Genomic DNA, 6,628 nt, shown 5'->3' with positions numbered 1-6,628 from the left:
TCATAATGAAATTTATTAGTGCTCTGTCCACATATTATGATTATTATTATTATTATTTATATGGCGCCACAAAGGTTCTGCAGTGCCTAACAATACATAAATGAGCACAAAAAAAAGAAAAGAATGACAGTTCAAGACAATTTAGGACGAGTACATGGTAAATAAGGATAGTTGCATCAGGGGACAGGACACTGACACAATTATCAGGGTGGCAGAGATATATATAATATATTCTAAGAAAAACATATGAGGAGAAAGGGCCCTGCTCGTGAGAGCTTACATTCTAAAGGGGAGGGGCAGACAGACAGGGGAGACACAGAATGGGTAGAAGTGAGAATAAACAGAAGGTTAGTATGAGAGATGGTCAGGTTTTATGCAGGAGGTTGGGAACTTGGGCTCAGTCTTCGACATTTTAAGTATCTTATGATTAATGCTGCGTTCTCATTACCGCCCCTGCAAAATACCAGGTTTTTGTTCCCGTTTTTTTGGCGGGGCACAGAGCATCTCAGCTCTACAGACCCCATTCATACTGCAACTTAGATCCGGGAAATTCCTGTGTCTGCCCCGTTCACACTGCTTCCCCTGGTATGCCTGCCAACAAGTGTGTGGCATCTAAGAGCAGCTTTGATTGGATGTTTAAAAAGTATCTTTGATTGGCTGTTTAAAAAGCAGCTTTGAGCAATGCAATGAACTTGCTTTTTGGCATCTTGTGTGAAAAACCTGGGTCTAGCCTGTTCACACTGCCATACACCCGTGTATTACCCAGGAAAAACCCCGCAAAAAACCCATGTGTAATTTCACTAAGACCCTTTCACACTGAGACAGGACACGGGAAATTACTGCTTGCCCTGGCAAAAACCCAGGTTTTTGTGGCAGTGAGAAAGGGGTATAAGGAAGCCAAGCCCTAAATTAATAATTCAGGGATACAGGATTACATTGTGGGGTTCCATCTGATCCTGAAAGCATAATCAGGCCTTGTAGATCGACTACTCATACCTGGCTTTGTCAAGTCCTCGCAGATCGACTACTCATGCCTGGCTCTGACTGCAATCAGAGCAGCTTCCCTAGACTTTCCTCCAGCACTAGGGTGGCCAATCCCGGGATCGGGATCGGCGGGATCCCGGGATTTGGCCCTAAAAACGCCAGGATTTGAATTCCGGGATTGGAGCTTCCAATCCTGGGATTCCAGGATTGGCCTGCGCATGCGCAAATCTAGAAAGTAACTGCATCATGGGACTCCATCTATTCTACTATATACTATTCTATATATAATGGCCCAATCCTGTAATAAACAACATTTAATCATTGTATTACCATGTATTGTGGGGACTGACAAAATCCTGAGCATGGCTTCCATACCTGTGATATTGCAGGAACTATCGTGTATGATAGCGCTGCATGTGTAACGTCAATGTGACTGATGACTGTCAATGATCCTACAAAAAGATTATGTCAGGGCTGTTACAAAACATGCTGACTGCATACAAACCATATCGAATATGTTCTGGAACTCACCTGAACCAGTCGGACAGATCTTGGCCAGTCCAGACAGCGTCGCACATGTCCAGACAGACAGAACAGAGCAGGCCCCGGGAAATCTATGTTTACATAACATTTACAATGCACAGATAGTTGTGTATGTATGTACACAATGGAAAAATGCTACATTACATCTACTGTGTAAAGATTATTTCCAGCACACGTGTGAAGCGGAGAAGGAGAGGCACTTCCAATAATATGGAATACCAATAACACTCTGAGCTGAAGAGGATTCCATGGAGTCCTGCAGTGAGAGCCACGCCCCCACAAATTACCCACAATTCCATTATCGCTTCTCTGCCTTTTGGCTGAGATCAAGTGTAGTATCTGTTCTTATCAGTGGGTGGCAAAAGTATTCAACATCAGCCATAAACCATCGATGATTTCAAATCATCAATGGTCGATGGCCATCCTTACCCCAGGGCAATGTTTCGTGGTTGCGCATGCGCGTATATGCCCATGTGGGAACGCTTTCGGTGCGTTTCATACTCACAATGGCATTCACTCAGTGGCAGGTGGGCAGGGGGTGGACACAGGAGTCCACCCTGCGTTTTATGGGCATGATATCCATGACAACACTGGGCGGACACCTGGTAATGTAGGCGTGTCTATGCTTGCAGGCGTATCCATGACATGTCTATGACATCAGCGCCTGCCCCATATCCAGCAGATAGCGGGCGCTGGAACGGTCAGTCCTGGCTTACTTTTCTTAGCGAACGGTGGAGACATCATTTAATGGTGAGCGACCATCGCATGATTTCTCTCCGGATGTGCATGCACAAGCATCTGCTGCCGGATTCTGCTAGGGAACGGATTCTGCTAGGGAACGGATTCTTCTAGGGAACAGTTTCTGCTAGGGAACGGTTTCTGCTAGGGAACGGATTCTGCTAGGGAACGGTTTCTGCTAGGGAACGGTTTCTGCTAGGGAACGGATTCTGCTAGGGAACGGATTCTGCTAGGGAACGGTTTCTGCTAGGGAACGGTTTCTGCTAGGGAACGGATTCTGCTAGGGAACGGTTTCTGCTAGGGAACGGATTCTGCTAGGGAACGGTTTCTGCTAGGGAACGGATTCTGCTAGGGAACGGTTTCTGCTAGGGAACGGATTCTGCTAGGGAACGGTTTCTGCTAGGGAACGGATTCTGCTAGGGAACGGATTCTGCTAGGGAACGGTTTCTGCTAGGGAACGGATTCTGCTAGGGAACGGTTTCTGCTAGGGAACGGATTCTGCTAGGGAACGGATTCTGCTAGGGAACGGATTCTGCTAGGGAACGGTTTCTGCTAGGGAACGGATTCTGCTAGGGAACGGATTCTGCTAGGGAACGGTTTCTGCTAGGGAACGGATTCTGCTAGGGAACGGATTCTGCTAGGGAACGGATTCTGCTAGGGAACGGATTCTGCTAGGGAACGGATTCTGCTAGGTAACGGTTTCTGCTAGGGAACGGTTTCTGCTAGGGAACGGATTCTGCTAGGGAACGGTTTCTGCTAGGGAACGGTTTCTGCTAGGGAACGGATTCTGCTAGGGAACGGTTTCTGCTAGGGAACGGATTCTGCTAGGGAACGGATTCTGCTAGGGAACGGTTTCTGCTAGGGAACGGATTCTGCTAGGGAACGGATTCTGCTAGGGAACGGTTTCTGCTAGGGAACGGATTCTGCTAGGGAACGGTTTCTGCTAGGGAACGGTTTCTGCTAGGGAACGGATTCTGCTTGGGAACGGTTTCTGCTAGGGAACGGATTCTGCTAGGGAACGGATTCTGCTAGGGAACGGATTCTGCTAGGGAACGGTTTCTGCTAGGGAACGGATTCTGCTAGGGAACGGTTTCTGCTAGGGAACGGATTCTGCTAGGGAACGGATTCTGCTAGGGAACGGTTTCTGCTAGGGAACGGATTCTGCTAGGGAACGGATTCTGCTAGGGAACGGATTCTGCTAGGGAACGGATTCTGCTAGGGAACGGTTTCTGCTAGGGAACGGATTCTGCTAGGGAACGGATTCTGCTAGGGAACGGTTTCTGCTAGGGAACGGATTCTGCTAGGGAACGGATTCTGCTAGGGAACGGTTTCTGCTAGGGAACGGATTCTGCTAGGGAACGGATTCTGCTAGGGAACGGTTTCTGCTAGGGAACGGATTCTGCTAGGGAACGGTTTCTGCTAGGGAACGGATTCTGCTAGGGAACGGATTCTGCTAGGGAACGGTTTCTGCTAGGGAACGGATTCTGCTAGGGAACGGTTTCTGCTAGGGAACGGATTCTGCTAGGGAACCGTTTCTGCTAGGGAACGGATTCTGCTAGGGAACGGTTTCTGCTAGGGAACGGATTCTGCTAGGGAACGGATTCTGCTAGGGAACGGTTTCTGCTAGGGAACGGATTCTGCTAGGGAACGGATTCTGCTAGGGAACGGATTCTGCTAGGGAACGGTTTCTGCTAGGGAACGGATTCTGCTAGGGAACGGATTCTGCTAGGGAACGGTTTCTGCTAGGGAACGGATTCTGCTAGGGAACGGATTCTGCTAGGGAACGGTTTCTGCTAGGGAACGGATTCTGCTAGGGAACGGATTCTGCTAGGGAACGGTTTCTGCTAGGGAACGGATTCTGCTAGGGAACGGTTTCTGCTAGGGAACGGATTCTGCTAGGGAACGGATTCTGCTAGGGAACGGATTCTGCTAGGGAACGGATTCTGCTAGGGAACGGTTTCTGCTAGGGAACGGATTCTGTAGGGAACGGATTCTGCTAGGGAACGGTTTCTGCTAGGGAACGGATTCTGCTAGGGAACGGTTTCTGCTAGGGAACGGATTCTGCTAGGGAACGGTTTCTGCTAGGGAACGGATTCTGCTAGGGAACGGATTCTGCTAGGGAACGGATTCTGCTAGGGAACGGTTTCTGCTAGGGAACGGATTCTGCTAGGGAACGGATTCTGCTAGGGAACGGATTCTGCTAGGGAACGGTTTCTGCTAGGGAACGGATTCTGCTAGGGAACGGATTCTGCTAGGAAACGGATTCTGCTAGGGAACGGTTTCTGCTAGGGAACGGATTCTGCTAGGGAACGGATTCTGCTAGGTAACGATTTCTGCTAGGGAACGGATTCTGCTAGGGAACAGGTCTGAATCACCCTCTAGATTAGAATTGATTTAACAAATCTGTAACCAATTAGTTTAGGATTGAAAGACAGTTATCTACTCAGCGTTGCTGGTGAATCCCGTTGGTTGCAGGTTCGCCAACACAAAACTGGTAGGGTAAGTTTCTCTGATGTGACACAGCATGTCAGCTGATTCACACGTGTAGGGGGTTATTCTGGAAGATTGGCTCGGATGCGTATACCCCTCCTTGCGAGTCATCCTAACCCCGCCTTGTGAAGGGTTCGGCGACCATCTAATGATGTGGAATGTGCACGCATATGTAAGGGTGCTCTGAAGGAAATGGGAGGGCATCTGGTGATATCAGCTGCCCGCCCCCGTTGGCCACGTCATGGCCTCATTAACATGAGAACACCCATCGTTGTCATGGGAACACCCATAAAACGCTGACATTCACATATGCTAATTGGGTCACCCGCCTCCCCATCTCCAGCCTCTGCCCACAGTCCTGGGTGCGTGCATCCAGCGATCCGTGTATTGGCAGTGGGTGTATGAGGTCCCTGTGCGAACGGACCTGAACAAGGTCCATAGTCACTACCTCATGATGAGCTGAGGAATGTACCCCGGGGGGGGGGGATGGGGAGACACTTTCAAAAGGTCATTTGCTACTTACAAAAAAATCCCAACATGTTAAATATTGAACTTTTGCAACACTTGATACCACAAAAATGTAATATATAAAAGACACAGAATAAAAACCCACAGAATAGCAGATATTTAAGGGTCAACAAGTTAACAATATAGGAGAAACATCGGCAGCAATCGCTGATATTTTAGAACACATCAATATACATACCTATGATCTGTGGCGTAACTAGATATTCGTAGGCCCCATAGCAAAGGTTTGAAAGGGCCCCCTATTTAGCAACTGATGGTGACAAATGTATGTAAAACATATTACTTAGACAGTAAAGATTGGCCCCCTTCAGCTCTGGGCCCCATAGCAGCTGCACCCCTTGCACCTATGGTAGTTACGCCCTTGCCTATGATCTGTGATGGGAGAACATCATCCCAGGACATTGATCTGGGATCCAGACCTTCCACTCAGGAGAAACCTCTGGCTACACTACTACTTATTACAGATGATCAAGAAGCAGACCAGCACACCAGGAAGCAGACCAGCACACCAGGAAGCAGTCCAGCAAACCAGGAAGCAGACCAGCACACCAGGAAGCAGTAAGTACCCAGCAGCTTGTTAGAGGCTTTCTCCGGTCTTCTAACTGGTGGTGATGTGTAACAGAGAAGTGGGAATTGCACATTAGTGTCTGTCTGATCAAGAGGCTTATACAGGGTCTAATGCCATGCCAAATTCACTAGGTCACAGGTTCTCAAAGTCGGCCCTCAGGACCCCACGCGGTGCATGTTTTGCAGGTCTCCTCACAAAATCACAAGTGAAATAATTAGCTCCACCTGTGGATCTTTTAAAATGTGTCAGTCAGTAATGAGTGCACCTGTCAGGGTGACCTGGAAAATGTGAACTGTGTGGGGTCCTGAGGACCAAGTTTGAGAACCACTGCAATAGGTGCATGAAGCAACCAAATGGATCAAGGTGCTCGAAGTTCCACAGCAATATTCCACAAGCCTGGCGCTAATTATTGGCTAAAGCCAGGGCACACAATTATTTCAACTGGTGTTCCAGGAGACCGACCACACTGTATAAGTTCAGCACTTGCAGACTGTAGAATCGTCACTAGCAAGTTCTCCAAATGATGGGCAAAATTCCGTCCTTCAATTGATTGAGATAATTTATGACATTGGGGGTTATTCAGACCTGATCGCTGCTCAGCGATTTTACAGATAGTCCCCCCACCAGAGTAAAATCACGACCTTTGCAAATCTGCCAATGGCTTGCGAAAAATTACCAGGTCGTTATACGGCTGCAAATCCATTTGCTACTCCCTCACCAACGGACGATTTCTCCGAATTGTGCAGTCTGTGCGCAATGAAAGGCATACACGAGAGC

General features: G+C 48.3%; 1 pseudogene; it reads left to right on the top strand.

Annotated features, from left to right (window-relative positions):
* The first annotated feature begins 1,827 nt into the window (after positions 1 to 1,827).
* LOC146076269 (U2 spliceosomal RNA) lies at positions 1,828 to 2,035 on the top strand (annotated as a pseudogene).
* The last annotated feature ends 4,593 nt before the right edge of the window (positions 2,036 to 6,628 follow it).

The sequence above is a fragment of the Crinia signifera genome, chromosome 4 (assembly GCF_055691185.1).
Source record: "Crinia signifera chromosome 4, ASM5569118v1, whole genome shotgun sequence".
NCBI classification, from domain to species: Eukaryota; Metazoa; Chordata; class Amphibia; order Anura; family Myobatrachidae; genus Crinia; species Crinia signifera.
This window is presented reverse-complemented; position numbering and strand designations above follow the sequence as displayed.